The 17176-nt window shown below is 50.9% G+C and overlaps 1 pseudogene; it reads left to right on the forward strand.

Annotated features, from left to right (window-relative positions):
* Positions 1-594: 594 nt before the first annotated feature.
* The window catches only part of LOC130113054 (potassium voltage-gated channel subfamily KQT member 5-like), a 210272-nt pseudogene continuing 193690 nt past the window's right edge, over positions 595-17176 (forward strand).

A 17176-nucleotide genomic window follows, 5' to 3' on the forward strand; every position in this document is an offset into this window, starting at 1 on the left:
TCTTCATTCAAACTGAGCGAACAAATCAGATTGTTTTCAACCCCCCCCCTCCTCCCCCCCATTCTCTGTCCCCGTGCACGTAACGAGAGGCTCGGGGCGAGAAGTCAGCCGGACGCGTCCGCGGCGCGACGCGCATCTGCCGTTCGGCCGAAGCAACAGGCGGTGCTGCCGCGGAGGAGCGAAAGCAGAGGGGGGACTCGAGAACCGCGGACTCGAGTCCGCTCCTGTGCGCGCACGGCACCCGGGTGGTGCGGCTCGCCTCCCCCCCCCCCCGGGATCACGGCGCGGCGGTTAGAATTACGCGCGGCCGTGGCCGTGGCGGAGGTCGCGGGTGAAGCGTGCGTGAGGTTGATGCAAGAAGGGGAAGAGGGCGGTCAAACTGTGACGGGGGGGGGGAGGAGGGGAGGTGTGGGGGGGGAGAGAGAGAGAAACAGTTCGCCTCGTCTTGGCAATGCTTCCCGTTCTAACACTGGTGACCGCGAAGTGAGCCTGGCGAGTTTAATTCCCTCGTTTATAGGGCGCACTTTTTAACAAGCCTCGGTCACGCATGCTCGCAAGGACCCGGGCGCTCATACCGTCCGCCTCGGTGATGCCATGCCCCGCAACCACAGCGGAGATGAAGGCGGCGGCGGCGGCGGCGGCGGCGGCGCCGGCGCCGGGCTCTGGATGAGAACATCGCCGGGGCACCGAACCGAAGGTTACGGCTTGAAGGATGTGGAGTCCGGGCGAAGGATGACGAACAACGTGGCGGACGGCTTGCTGTCCGCCTCCTGCGCCACGGTCGCGGGCGGCTCGGAGAGCCTGCGGGGGAAGCAGGGAGCCCGCCTCAGCCTGCTCGGCAAGCCGCTCGTGTACAGCGCGCAGAGCGGCCGGAGGAACGTGCGCTACCGGAGGCTGCAGAACTACCTGTACAACGTGCTGGAGAGACCGCGAGCCTGGGCGTTCATCTACCATGCCTTCGTGTGAGTACATTTACCCCCCCCCCCCGTTCCGCGCGGAGGCTATAGTCCGCCCGCTGTTGTCAGAAACTCCGGTGGCACCTGTTGATCTGACAGGCCGCTGCCAAGTCGTAACTCACCCGTTGTGATTGGAGTCGGGTCCGTGTCCTAGACGCGGTTTCCCGAGACTAGACGATCTCTTTTGGCCGTCGTTCCGCTGCACATCCGCGAGCCCGGGGTGGGAGGCGAGAGAGCACGCGCGGTTTGCAACGCAAATGCGCCGCCGGAACCCGAGTGACGGCTCGGTGCGTTGCAGGGCCCCGGCAGAACCAGGTGACCCACCGTAACGCGGTCCTACGTGGTGTGGTGACAGAGGATGTGACTGTGCAAGAGGCCTCGTGTTGGTGCTCCTGCAAGGATGCATTCGAAGACACACACACACACACACACACACACACACACACACACACACACACACACACACACACACACACACACACACACACGCCGAGCTTCACTGCTGCAATGCTGTTCCACCTTGGGGCTTGTAGGTAAAGCGAAAAGCAAACAGTGCATCAACATGACGTGCACGACGCCCACGCGGACCTGCCTGGGTCTCCTTTGTCTGTGAGGCCTTTGGGGTTCAACTTACACACCTCTCGGCGCAGCTTCACATAAGTGCAAAGAGCACATTTGTCTGGAGGTGACGGAAAAGAGAAAATGACTAACAAGAATCCGGGTGTCCTTTGGCAGTCAGGTATGGGGAAAACCTCTCCCCCCCCCCCACCTACTGCATTGTGTCTTTCTCCGCTCGCTGTGGTGTTGTGCTTGCCGAGCAGCTGTGCGTGATTTCCCGCGCAGGGCCTGTTGCTGTGGCGTTATCAGTCGCCGTGCAGAGGGGAAGGAAGTGGAAGCCACGCGCTGACTGCAGAGCGCCGTACTTACTAAGGGGGGTTGCTCGTGCTCATGCGTTCTTGTGATTTGGGAGGAGGAGGAGGAGGAGGAGGAGGAGGGGGGGGGGACTTGTCAGGAGGATGCAGGGTGGCGTTGTGCTCAAGCAGCTCGTGTCACTGATCGTTTTCCACTTCCAAGGGCTCAACTGCTGTGCCGCTAAACCGTCGCTGCTATCAACCCATGCGGGAGAGCTGCTGCTTGCTGTTCCCCTCAGATAAATACCACCTCGCAGTGCAACGCAGACTCCGCGCTGCGTCTGTGCACAGGAAAGCCATCATCTCAGGGTCTCTGGTCAAACAGGAACACGACCCCTATCATGCTGTGCAGGAGACCTGCAGCCCCCATGCTGAAACCCTGCACACATCCTGCTGCTGCTGCTGCTGCAAAGCGGTGGCGAGTCTGTGTTTATTGAACCTATCCTGGATGTCTGGATGTTGTCTATTTCTGGGGTCAAAAAGGTGAAATAATTATGTGTGGGACCAGTGTGGGGTTCATTCTGCTTAGATATGACCCCCCCCCACACACACACACACACCTTTGTTTTTCTATATAGGACCCTCATTGACTACATTCATCCCCTAGTCCTTAACCCTTAACCCTTAACCTAATGCTCATTCTAACCCTAACCTTAAACCCAACTCCTAACCCTAAAAATAGACCCTTGCAGAAGGAGCGCGAGCCAAAATGTCCTCGCTTTGTAAAAGTGTGCGGACTCTGGAATCGGGAACCATTTATTGTCATTTCTTACATGCGCTTGCATACGCAAAGAAACGGAATTTCGTTGCCCACAGCAGTGAGAAATAAAATAAAATAAAAAAGCATCAAAATTTTCCCAAAAACGACGCCACCAAAAATATACAAAAACAGAGAGAACAAAGGAGGAAAAAAAAACACAAACAGTTAACAACACAGTCCACCCAGTGCAACACAGTCCAAAACTCCCTCCTTCCAGAGAACGAAGGCCAACCAGGAAGACTGCCGGAACTTCCGGTCAGCATGGGCTAGCAGTTAGCTTAGCCTGCCCCGCTTCCGCGTCCTGTCAGACCGCCCTCGGTGTTTCCTCCTCGGGCGCAGCTCCGGGCAGGGGCCGTACCGCTCCGCAAAGGGCCGTGCGCTCTCCTAGCCGTTAAACGAAAAGAATCGACGAACAAAATAATAATAATAATAATAATAATTTTTTTAAAAATCACACGAAGATACAAACTCACACAGACGTGGACAAAGGCGCTGCATAGTCGCCACTGGTGCAGGCCGCAGCCAGCGCGAGTTGGCGCCGCCATCTTCCCAGTAAGTCAAACCTTCCCCCTTCCCGCGCCGCCGCCATCTTCCCACTGATGAGCTGATGGTTAAAAACTCCAGTTTGTCCATAGAAATGCTGCTGAACAAGAAGGAGGACACACACACACGTTCTCCATTTATTGGGGTGATGAGAGTGGGAGGGACATAATCGATGTGGGTCACGTTGTTTTGACGCTGTCCAGAAATGCTAATTTTGCTGAAGCGCTGACTAACTCGCAGCCAGCAGGGTTGTGGGAGGCTGAGTCTTATCTGCTTACATGAATGCTCATGAACTCTCACAGTGCACAGCTGGTGATTGGGAACTTAATGAATGTTTTTCTTTCAGTCCTATTGCATTAAACTATAGCATTAAACTATAACATTAAACTATAGTATTAAACTGTAACAAACTATAGCATGAAACTATAACATTAAACTAGCATAAAACTATAACAAACTATAGATGGAAACTAACATGAAACTACAACATGAAACTAGCATAAAACTATAGCATACAACTATAACAAACTATAGCATGAAACTATAACATTAAACTATAGCATTAAACTATAGCATTAAACTGCAACATGAAATTATAACATTAAACTATAGCATAAAACTATAACATTAAACTATAGCATAGAACTATAGAATTAAACTATAGCATGAAAATATAACATTAAACTATAGCATAAAACTATAACAAACTATAGCGTGAAACTGTAGCATGAAACTATAACATAAAACTATAGCATAAAACTATAACAAACTATAGCATAAAAATATAGAATTAAACTATAGCATGAAAATATAACATTAAACTATAGCATAAAAGTATAACAAACTATAGCGTGAAACTATAGCATGAAACTATAACATAAAACTATAGCATAAAACTATAACAAACTATAACATTAAACTATAGCATAGAATTAAACTATAGCATGAAAATATAACATTAAACTATAGCATAAAACTATAACAAACTATAGCGTGAAACTATACCATAAAACTATAGCATGAAACTATAACATAAAACTATAGCATTAAACTATAACAAACTATAGCATTAAACTATAGCATAAAACTATAACAAACTATAGCATTAAACTATAGCATGAAACTATAACAAACTATGGCATGAAACTATAGCATGAAACTATAACAAACTATAGCATGAAACTATAGCATGAAACTATAACAAACTATAGCATGAAACTATAGCATAAAACTATAACAAACTATAGCATGAAACTATAGCATGAAACTATGACATAAAACTATAGCATAAAACTGTAACTAACTATAGCATGAAACTATAACATTAAACTATAGCATAAAACTATAGCATAAAACTATAACAAACTATAGCATGAAACTATAGCATAAAACTATAACAAACTATAGCATGAAACTATAGCATAAAACTATAGCATGAAACTATGACATTAAACTATAGCATAAAACTATAACAAACTATAGCATGAAACTATAACATGAAACTATAGCATAAAACTATAGCATAAAACTATAACAAACTATAGCATGAAACTATAGCATTAAACTATCATTATCATATCAATATCATATCAGCGCTTTGGGTGTCTAGAAAAGCACTATATAAATGTAATTATTATTATATTTATTATATCATTATCATTTGGTCACTCGACAATAAAATTAAAGCAGCAAAACAAAAGTAAATATGAGTTGTTTTAAGGTTTTAAATGTGATTTTACAGTAGACTTTTTCAGAAAAGGAACAGGATGGGTCATCCTCAGACCAAACAGGCGGTGGATTGTTGTTAGTGTTTAAACGGCCCAGCAGGGCTGGTTAAGGTGGGGCGTGTTTGGATAGGCACTTAGTTAGCAGTGGTGAAATGACAGAACCTTCATTTTAGTTTAGTTTACTTAATTTGGAGCACACATTTCTGATGCATCTGTTTAAAAATACTGTGTCTTGTGGTAACATTGATTAGATTGGACACATGCCTGTATGATCTATGGTGTGAACCAGCACAGTGCTGCTGGATGTGTGTTGTGCCTGTCAGCAGGCCAGTCTTGACTGCCTGGCACAGCACCATGCCAGTCTGAATGCCCAGCACAGTGCCATGCCGGTCTGACTGCCTGGCACAGTACCATGCCGGTCTGACCGCCTGGTATAGCACAATGCCAGTCTGAATGCCCAGCACAGTACCATGTCGGTCTGGCTGCCTGGCACAGCACCATGCCAGTCTGAATGCCTGGCACAGTACCATGCCAGTCTGACCGCCCGGCACAATACCATGCCAGTCTGGCCACCTGGTATAGCACAATGCCGGTCTGGCCACCCGGCACAGCATCATGCCAGTCTGAATGCCCAGCACAGTACCATGCTGGTCTGACTGCCTGGCACAGCACCATGCCAGTCTGAATGCCCAGCACAGTACCATGCTGGTCTGACTGCCTGGCATAGCATCATGCCAGTCTGACTGCCTGGCACAGTACCATGCCAGTCTGGCCACCTGGTATAGCACAATGCCGGTCTGGCCGCCTGGCACAGCACTATGCCAGTCTCATCGCTTGGCACACTATGCCAGTTTGGCTGTCTGGCACAGCACCATGCCAGTCTAACTGCCCGGCACAGCACCATGCCAGTCTAACTGCCTGGCGCAGCACCATTTTAGGCTGAACGCCTGGCACAGCCAGCGCCATGCCAGTCTGACCCCCCGGCAGAGCACCATGCCAGTGTGACCCCCCGGCAGAGCACCATGCCGGTCTGAACGCCTGCACAGCACCATGCCAAGGCAGCCAGACAGGTAAAGTCAGAAGCAGAGAGTCCTGCATGACTGTTAAAAACAGAGATTTATGCCAAGACAGAGTCACGTTGCATCTGAAAGCCCTCTTTCCACTTGGTAATCCACTTCTGGTATGACATATAAAATATAATTTTCTATTGTCATGGTAACAGTGTACTGAGAGTCCATTTTGGCTACGGCGCACCATAAATTCTTGACGTTATCGCAAAATTCAACTCGGAGCGGCCGGTTCCCGCCAGCGTGCCCGGCCATCCCGGCGCGGCCTCGTAGCCCGTGATGCTCCGGCTGATCCTCCGGCTCGTCTAGAAGGTTCTCTCCTCCCAGCACACATTCTTCCAGGCACGCACGAGTGCGTCTCGGAAAATGTGACTCACCGGCAGAAAGGCGGCGGCGGTCCCGTCTCTCAAGCCCTACGCATTAAAGGTGAGGCCTTCAAAATCAGCGCGGCAGGGCCGCGTCGCCGCAGGCACGGGAAGCGGCTCCTGACCCCCCCCCCACCCCCCCCCCCAAGCCTCCGCGGGGGATGCATATAAACAAACGGACACCCTTTCGCCGACGTGAGACATCTCTCTTAACTCCGCCCGGCTCAACTTTATTTACATAGCACCTCTCACACAAACACGCGGCGGCCTTCCGAGGCCTTCGCCGAGCACGGCTGAAGGAACGCAGAGCGGAAAAAAGAAAGATGTTCTGCAAGGGCTCACAACAACCAACGTCCGGAGTTGTGCGTCCAACGGGGGGGGGTACACGCACAACAGTAGAGCCCCCCCCCCCAAAAAAAATTAATGACTTCTTCGTCGGTGTCGCAGCGTGACACACTTCTCCTTGTACAGTAGGGCCACAAGTGTGTTTTTGTCGGAGTACCACGTGTGAGCGCGGACACACTGAGCACAGTATTTGTGCTGCGTTGCCTTGCCTCTGGGGTCCCGGTCCCCGCCCCACCCCCACCTTCCAGCGCACACAGTGCCGCCATTCATCTCACCTCCGGATTAACAAGCTCTTATCCTCGCAAGTATGCCCGGGGCAGGGAAGCGTGGGGGAAATGGATACGGCGCTCCCGGGCGTCGGGTTCCCGAGCTGGCACGCAGGGGACCCCGACGCCGCGCTTGTCACTCATCCCACGCCGCTCCGCTCGCTGTCAGGGCGAGGCCTCCCACATGGCGGCGAAGGCCGGTAGCCGACGTGAAGGGAATTCCTTGTCTGGTGGGCCGTCTCGGGCTGCGGAGGAAGCCGCTCGTTAGCGGTCGCCGGGTAACGTCCTGCGGCAAGTGCGGCCGGCCGTCACGGCCTGTCCCGTGTGCCGGTCTTGCTCTGTGTGTGTCTGTGTGGGGGGTTGGGGGTTTGAAACCCAGGGCAATAACCGGGTATTGGCTTAAGAGAAAGGGTGCTCATCCATAATCGGTGATATGCGCTCTCAGACGTGCGTCTATAGTGTTTCCGCCGGTCCGAGTCCCACGTCGCTGTGCAGGCCGCATGCCCGGCAGGCCCGGCGCTCCCCGGGTGTCGCTTGGAGGCCCGTGTGACTCTGACTCAATGGAAAAAAGGAGCGGGAGCGAAGCCGGGCTCTCTGCGGCGGAGGTGGTGTTTCTCATCAGCGGCAACGGCACCGTGCTGTAAACCAAGTGTCGGCCTTGTTTGATTCACCGCCCGGGGTTAATGTTCGGAGGGGACGGTTGTTTTGATAGGCAGGCTGCAGGGACATGAAGCAGAAGTCGGATGACCTGACTAGCGGGATGGTGACGGCGGGAGGCTAGCGCCAGACGTGTAGAGGAGACGCACACATCTGGGCTGGTTAGCTTCGACAGCTTGCCTCAGAAAGAGGGAGACCGTGTCTCGTGCATGGGGGAGGTGTGCTTGTGAGTGTGGCGGGAATGTGGGGTCGGGCTGAATATATGCATTCATATGGGGTGTACGGTAGTGTACACTACGGTTGGGTGTTAGTGCAAAAGGGCGTAAATGGAACGATATAGTCTGAACACATGCCGCTAAGCCAGGAGGCCAAACTTATAAGTACAATATATATACATTCATACATTCATACATAAATACATACATACATACATACATACATACATACATACATACATACATACATACATACACACACACACACATATACATACATACACACACACATACATACATACATACATACATACATACATACATACATGCACACTCGTACATACATACACACATACATACACACACACACATACATACATACATACATACATACATACATACATACATACATGCACACACACATGCACATACATACATACATACATACACTCATACATACACACAGACATACATACATACATGCACACTCGTACATACATACACACATACATACACACACACACACATACATACATACATACATACATACATACATACATACATACATACATACATGCACACTCGTACATACATACATACATACACACATACACACATACATACATACATACATACATACATACATACACACACACACACACACACACATACATACATACATACATACATACATACATACATACACACACACACACACACACACACACACACACACACACACACACACACACACACATATACATATAAAAATAAATAAAACACTGGTTGCTCTTAAACCTGGCGGCAAGGTGGTGCAGTGGTTAGCATGGTCACCTCACAGCAAGAGGTCCTGGGTTCGAGCCCCCGGGGCAGTCCAACCTTGGGGGTCGTCCCGGGTCATCCTCTGGCGGCCTGTCCAGGGTGTCTCCCCTCCTGCTGCCCAATGACTGCCGGGATAGGCCGCAGCGTCCCTGAGAGCGGGGTCGGCGGTTTGGATAGGGGATGGATGGATGGATGCTCTTGAACCATTTAAGGCGGCCGTGTCATTTTGTTTTCGGTTTTGGCGTCGGTGAAACACCGCGTGGTGTAGCGTCTCAAAGGACGGGCGAAGTTTGATGTCACACACTCACTTTTGTTTCCGGCGTGTGTGCGTGTCGTCTCAGGGAGTCCCCTACTAGTACTGTTTTCAGAGATGACTTTCTTCACACATGCAGACAGGGATTAGCGGAAAAGCATGGCCACAACGAGGAGGTGAGAAACCTCTACTACCCAGCCAGCACTTGTTGTCGCCTCTGAATGCTGCCTTGCTGCGGTGACTCCCCCCCCCCCTCCCTCCCCCCCGTCAGCGGGCAGCCCAGACTACCCGGATCCTCTTCTGCTGTGTAGGCACTCGCTCCCTGATGACGACTGCTGTGTGGCAGGAAAGTCATTTCACAGGTCGCACTTAGCATGACGGACCTGTACGTGAGTCCCCTTCGGTCCGGGGGGCAAGAACTGTGCTCTGCACCCTCTTCCTCATTGCGCCCCCACCCCCCCATCTCTTTCCTCATGCAAACTCTTGTGATTTAACTTCTTTCTTTTTTTTTTGCAATCATCTCTTCCATTGTTCTCTCTGCTGCTGCAGAAACCTCATGTTACACAAGTGTGTGGGCATTACTCAAGACCGGCCTACTCTCAACTATGCCTCCGGTGGTTATGTTGTCTTCCCCTCGTCTCAGCTCCCTCTCTCTCTCTCTCTCTCTCTCTCTCTCTCTTGGACACCCTGCTTTTGCCACAGGATCTCCTCCTTCTCCTTCTCCTCTTCTCCTTCCCTACATCTCTCTCCCCCCGTGGCTGGTGGAGGCCCGAGCTGTTTGTTTGCATTGCCGTCATGCAACGCACCCGCTGTTTGCTTTGTGGCTGCGTGCGGATGAACCCGGACCGGTCAGCCGGACAAAGGGGTATAATGGAGTGTCTGTGTGTTCTTCTGGACGTTGGCCGTCTCCGCCTGTTGTTTTAGATGTTTGTAATCGCCAGCCCTTCATCGCAGATGGGAGCACAATGAGCCAGCAGATGCCTGCCTTCGGGGGAGTGACACGGAGGGAGGGCGCCTCCTGAATAAGTTCGAGGTCTCGGTGTTTAAGTCCATCTCAGAGAGCGAGAGAGAGAGAGAGCGAGAGCGTTGTGTTGCAGCGGATATGGCCCGCATAACTCACCGGCTATCTGCAGAGGAAGTTCGGCAGACACCTCTTTTAAACGTGAGAGCCGCCGCGTATGCGGACAGACTTCTTCTGCGGTCTACATTTTCCGCGCTCGAGAAATCCCGACGTAGAGAGAGGCAGTTTTAAATTCAGTGCGTTGCCATAGCAACCGATGCTGCTGTCGTGAGCTTGTCCGTCCCAGATAGCATCCGGATGTGAGCCACTTCAGGCAATGCCGTGGCACTGATGGCCTCCTTCTGGCCCTGACAGAACGGATGTGAGCCTGAAGTGGCCCACATGTGTAATAGCAAATATGGCCCAAATGTGCCAAATCAAACGTGGGCCTTTTTTTGGAAAAGATGCGGCGCTCTCGGCAACATGTCATCTGGATGTGGCCCTGAAGTGGCCCGTGTGGTAAATGGCGAATATGGCCCAAATATCACAAAACACATATGGGCCACCATTGGCAAGTATGTGGCATTGCTATGGCTCGGTTCTGGCCCAGATCGGGCAAACAGGAGCGGACCGCCCCAGTGCCGTCATTCCTCGCGGTATGCGGGCCGGATGAAAGTGTCGGGACGGGTCCGGGCCGCAGCGATTTCGCCATCTGGGATGGCTGGGGAAAGACACCTCGGGTGGGTCTCGCTGAGCATACAAACAAATGATTAGACCATACGGACTGTTTCTGTTTGCGTCCATGTCTCCGTGTGTCCAAGTCGTCTGGCGAAGCCTGTCCCTCCCTCCCATTGGCTCTGCCACAATGGCGTACGTAGCTAACAGTTTACCCCCTGGTGATACCAGCCAGGCCCGGCCGCTATATTTAGACATGCGGGGGCCACCATTGTAGTGTCAGGTTGTCTTTCCTGTGCAAGTAGCACAACTAAACGCCAGCATGGCCTCTCCTAAGAAGGACACATTTTTAAGATGGATGGATAGATGCTGTTTTTTTTGTTTTTGTTTGATTTTATAACCTCAATTCTAAAGCAAAAAAGAAAGTGATTTCTATTAAACTTAGAGTCATGCGGTCCCCCCGTGACGTCCGCTGTCTGCTTCTCGTGTTGTGTCTGTTCCTTGTCCGTTTCCTGTTCCGCTTCCGCTGCCGGCACGTCAGTGCGTGCATGCTGAGATGACCCGCGCTTCCACGCACCAGCTGCGGCTGCAGCAGGGGGGGGGGGGTCAACGTTGCAGCGGGCATTTCAACCTGCAGGGGGCGACAACAGTGGTGCCAAAAGAGGCCCTTTTTTTTCTCCATAGCCCGCCATTATAATCTAAGGCCGTGAAACTTCGTAATTACAAAGCTTCCGGTGTCTGTTCGGTTTCTGAAATTAAGATAAATAATAGATTCTGGCTTAAAAAGCAAACAGCCCTCGGTTGTTTACAAATGCCCTAAATTATTTTTCCAAAAAAATCCCATTGTTTATTTTTTTTTTAAATCCATATGAACCGTAATACCTCACGTGGAGGAACAACGTCAAGAGTGAATTTCACGATAAAAGTCACTCAGATCTCCAAATATACATAGGCTTTATCTAACCTTACTGTGACGTAGTTGTGTCCGGCTGTCTATATTTGATTTATTTGATTTGTTGGGATCTCTTTTAGCTCGCTGGCTAATCTTCCAAGAGTCCACATTAAGAACATGTAAACATACAATAATTCATAAATAATTCAACACATAATTGTTAACACATATCTCACATACATACATACATACATACATACATACATACATACATACATACATACATACATACATACATACATACATACATACATACATAGGGACATTAGACCTAATCTACATACATTGGCACATATTGTACCTACATATATACACATATTCATCATAATGTGTCCACATGTAACATCAACACTCTGCAAACCTACTAACAATAAAATACAGTAATTTGATAACTACATTTAAATCTTAAATTGTTGCAATCAACAATCCAGCTGCCATGCTGTTCTGAATTGAGTTACTGAGATGAATTCCATAATGCAATAGTCCGTCTTCCCATGTCAGCTTTTATCTTTGCTAGTACATAATGATTTTTATCTCTTATTTTAACTTTGTGTTTATCTCATACCAATAACAGTTTGTCTTTAGTACTAGCTGGCTTTTTAAACTTTTGAATTTTTGAAATTAGTGCAACAGAAGGTTGTCTCACATGCTCTACTACTACTACTACTACTACTACTACTACCGTGGGCCACGCCACTGTGATGTGTAGCTCACACTCGGTTCTGAGTGTCCTTGTTCAGTGTGATCCGCAGGTTCCTCGCAGTATCCCTGAGTTGCAGCGGCCCACACTGCAGCACAGTCCACAGTGTGACTGGGCATTAGACCACGAGACATTACCTCAAGAATGTCTTTCGAGAAAGGCTTTGCAATTCTTCCAACTATTCCTGCCATTGTCATGACTCTCACAAATATGTGTAACACGAGCCTCCGTGAGGGATTATTTTGTATTTTAACACGCATTTTACTTTACACGTCCCTGCTCTTAAGAGGTTTACGTCACTGGCCAGCATCTTGGAAACACCGCAGGTTGCTTGACTTGGACAGTGCAGCGCTTTCTGATCAAGACTCAAGCATCTGGTTGACAGCGGTTTGTGCTAGCGTTAGCATTAGCGATGTTAGCATCTAGTTACTAACCTCCGCCACTGCAGCGGTGTCCAACCCTGCTCCTGGAGCGCTACCACCCTGCCGTTTTTTCACCCCAACCCTAATTTAACACACCCGAGTCTACTAACTACTACCTCCTGACCAAGACCTTGCTTCATTGAATCAGCTGTGTTTAAATCAGGGTTGGCGGGAAACCCGGTCGCTCTCCGGGAGCAGGGTCGGACACCACTGATCCGCTGCTGAAAACAGGGTGTACAGAGGAAGAGGGTGGCAAGGAAGAAGTGGGGTCGTCAGGGAGATGAGGAAAGTGGACAGGAGTGCAGGGAGACGCGGTGCGAGAGGTGGCGAAGGCAAAGGCATATGGCGAGTCCAGGGGTGGGCAAGCTTATCCAGACTGCTGCCCCCACCCCGAATTGCAACGTTAAAGCACAATCAACACACGTTGCGTGGAGGTTTGACGTCTTTATTTCTACATCTCTGATTGTTTGAACGTTTACTTAGGGGAGCAGCCTCGTGTTTCAAGTTTTTTGGGGCACTTATTGGGCTTTAAAGTAAATGCATTTTGTTGTACATTTTCTTTGGACTGTTGCAGTTGTCGTATTTTTTCGTGGGTAAGAGGATTGATTCTTGAAGAAAAAAACTGTAATATGGAGTCACAATATTTATAATATCATCACATTTGAAGATTTGCATATATGTGTTGAATTGCCACTAAGACATCGTTGCAATGTTGAATCGGGTGGCACGTGCTGGTTACAAGCCCTGGCATCTACTGGTCAACTGGTCTCGTCTTGATGCCTACCTTTAACCTATCAGGGGTGGAGTGGAGTGGGTGATGATGCCTACCTTTAACCTATGAGGGGTGGGGTTGAGTGAATGATGAGGCCTACCTTTAACCTATCAGAGGTGGAGTGGAGTAGGTGATGAGGCCTACCTTTAACCTATCAGGGGTGTAGCGGAGTGGGTATGACGCCTACCTTTATCCTATGAGGGGTGGAGTTGAGTGGGTGATGAGGCCTACCTTTAACCTATCAGGGGTGGAGTAAAGTGGGTGATGAGGCCTACCTTTAACCTATCAGGGGTGGAGTTGAGTGAATGATGAGGCCTACCTTTAACCTATCAGGGGTGGAGTGGAGTGGGTGATGAGGCCTACCTTTAACCTATCAGGGGTGGAGTGGAGAAGGTGCCTACCTTTAACCTATCAGGGGTGGAGTGGAGTGGGTGATGAGGCCTACCTTTAACCTATGAGGGGTGGAGTTGAGTGAATGATGAGGCCTACCTTTAACCTATCAGGGGTGGAGTGGAGTGGGTGATGAGGCCTACCTTTAACCTATCAGGGGTGGAGTGGAGTAGGTGATGATGCCTACCTTTATCCTATCAGGGGTGGAGTGGAGTGGGTGATGAGGCCTACCTTTAACCTATCAGGGGTGGAGTGGAGTAGGTGATGAGGCCTACCTTTAACCTATCAGGGGTGTAGCGGAGTGGGTATGATGCCTACCTTTAACCTATCAGGGGTGTAGTGGAGTGGGTATGATGCCTACCTTTAACCTATCGGGTGGAGTGGAGTGGATGATTATGCCTACCTTTAACCTACCAGGGGTGTAGAGGAGTGGATGATGATGCCTACCTTTAACCCATCCGTGGTGTAGTGGAGTGGGTGATGAGGCCTACCTTTAACCTATCAGGGGTGGAGTGGAGTGGATGATGATGCCTACCTTTAATCTACCAGGGGTGTAGCGGAGTGGGTTATGAGGCCTACCTTTAACCTACCAGGGGTGGAGTGGAGTGGGTGATGAGGCCTACCTTTAACCTATCAGGGGTGTAGCGGAGTGGGTTATGAGGCCTACCTTTAACCTACCAGGGGTGTAGCGGAGTGGGTTATGAGGCCTACCTTTAACCTATCAGGGGTGTAGCGGAGTGGGTTATGAGGCCTACCTTTAACCTACCAGGGGTGGAGCGGAGTGGGTGATGAGGCCTACCTTTAACCTACCAGGGGTGTAGCGGAGCGGGTGATGAGGCCTACCTTTAACCTATCAGGGGTGTAGCGGAGTGGGTTATGAGGCCTACCTTTAACCTATCAGGGGTGGAGCGGAGCGGGTGATGAGGCCTACCTTTAACCTATCAGGGGTGGAGTGGAGTGGGTTATGAGGCCTACCTTTAACCTATCAAGGGTGTAGCGGAGTGGGTTATGAGGCCTACCTTTAACCTATCAGGGGTGTAGCGGAGTGGGTTATGAGGCCTACCTTTAACCTATCAGGGGTGTAGAGGAGTGGGTATGAGGCCTACCTTTAACCTATCAGCGGTGGAGTGGAGTGGGTGATACCTTTAACCTACCAGGGGTGGAGTGGAGTGGGTGATGAGGCCTACCTTTAACCTATCAGGGGTGTAGCGGAGTGGGTTATGAGGCCTACCTTTACCTACCAGGGGTGGAGCGGAGTGGGTTATGAGGCCTACCTTTAACCTATCAGGGGTGTAGCGGAGTGGGTGATGAGGCCTACCTTTATCCTATCAGGGGTGGAGTGGAGTGGGTGATGAGGCCTACCTTTAACCTATCAGCGGTGGAGTGGAGTGGGTTATGAGGCCTACCTTTATCCTATCAGGGGTGGAGTGGAGTGGGTTATGAGGCCTACCTTTAACCTATCAGGGGTGGAGTGGAGTGGGTGATGAGGCCTACCTTTAACCTATCAGCGGTGGAGCGGAGTGGGTTATGAGGCCTACCTTTATCCTATCAGGGGTGGAGTGGAGTGGGTGATGAGGCCTACCTTTAACCTATCAGCGGTGGAGCGGAGTGGGTTATGAGGCCTACCTTTATCCTATCAGGGGTGGAGTGGAGTGGGTTATGAGGCCTACCTTTAACCTATCAAGGGTGTAGCGGAGTGGGTGATGAGGCCTACCTTTAACCTACCAGGGGTGGAGTGGAGTGGGTGATGAGGCCTACCTTTAACCTATCAGGGGTGGAGTGGAGTGGGTGATGAGGCCTACCTTTAACCTATCAGGGGTGTAGCGGAGTGGGTTATGAGGCCTACCTTTAACCTACCAGGGGTGTAGCGGAGTGGGTGTGAGGCCTACCTTTAACCTATCAGGGTGTAGAGGAGTGGGTTATGAGGCCTACCTTTAACCTACCAGGGGTGTAGCGGAGTGGGTTATGAGGCCTACCTTTAACCTATCAGGGGTGGAGCGGAGTGGGTTATGAGGCCTACCTTTAACCTACCAGGGGTGGAGCGGAGTGGGTTATGAGGCCTACCTTTAACCTACCAGGGGTGGAGCGGAGTGGGTTATGAGGCCTACCTTTAACCTACCAGGGGTGTAGCGGAGTGGGTGATGAGGCCTACCTTTAACCTATCAAGGGTGTAGAGGAGTGGGTGATGAGGCCTACCTTTAACCTACCAGGGGTGGAGCGGAGCGGGTGATGAAGGAGCAGCAAGCGAGAGGAGGAACAGCTTCGATAATCTTGCGTTCTTCTCTCGAGCCGGAGTTCCGCTCAGCATCCCGCCGACAACAGCGTCACGGCAACCCTGAGTTGTCGAGCGTTACACAACTCTAACTGGGTCAGAATGACACAGTTATACTTCGAAAAACTCCGAGCTCCGAAAAAAGCCGCAGGAAAGGCACTCTAGGTTTTAAAAATAGCACCGGCATGCTTAGTTCAAGTGTGACGTAGGCTTTAGACTAAAGCGGTGATGGGGTGTGTGTGTGGTGGGGGGTGGTGGGGGGGGGGTGGGGGTGGGTCCGCGCAAAGGACAAAGGATTTATTTCTACGTTCACGGCCGGGGCGAGCGCGCATGCGGAAGGCGGGTGCAGAGGAGGACGGCTCCGGCGCCGGGTAGAGGACGGGGCCGAGCCCTCGGCGCCGGGGAGAGGACGGGGCCGAGCCCTCGGCGCCGGGGAGAGGACGAGCCCGCGATGCCCCGGCGAAGTGGGTGACGGTCTGGAGGCGCCTCTGACCTCTCGCTGTCTTACCCAGAGGGACGGCGCTGCAGCTGGACGGCCGGCCTGCCCCCTCTGCCCCGCGCAGGCCGTCATGTAGCTACACCCCGAGAGGGTGGAGGGAAGCGGCACACAATGGAAGTGTGGGGAGGTGTTGTGTGTGTATTGTGTGTGTGTGTGTGTGTGTATTGTGTGTGTGTGTGTGTGTGTGTGTGTGTGTGTGTGTGTGTGTGTGTGTGTGTGTGTGTGTGTGAGAGAGAGAAGAGCTGCCTGTTTCAAATAGCACGACCATAACAGCTGTGGCTGAAGCCTGAGCAGCCAAACGGCCCGATGGAGGAATGGAGAGCTCGGCTGCAGCCTGTAGGACGGCGGGCGGCAGGTTTGGGCGGTAAAGACGCCAGAGTAGGCTGTCGTTAAGCGGTAGGACACACGGCACAACACCCCACAACCCTCTGCTTGTGTGTGTGTGTGTGTGTGTGTGTGTGTGTGTGTGTGTGTGTGTGTGTGTGAGGGTTCTCATGCTCGCACACCTGTGCATGATGTGTGAGACCGGAAGTAGCTTCTCTGCACAGTACCGTGAACTGAAACCACTCCTGAAACCTCTCTCGCCCTCTCTCTCTCTCTCTCTCTC

This window comes from Lampris incognitus, chromosome 5 (genome assembly GCF_029633865.1).
Source record: "Lampris incognitus isolate fLamInc1 chromosome 5, fLamInc1.hap2, whole genome shotgun sequence".
Classification (NCBI taxonomy): Eukaryota; Metazoa; Chordata; class Actinopteri; order Lampriformes; family Lampridae; genus Lampris; species Lampris incognitus.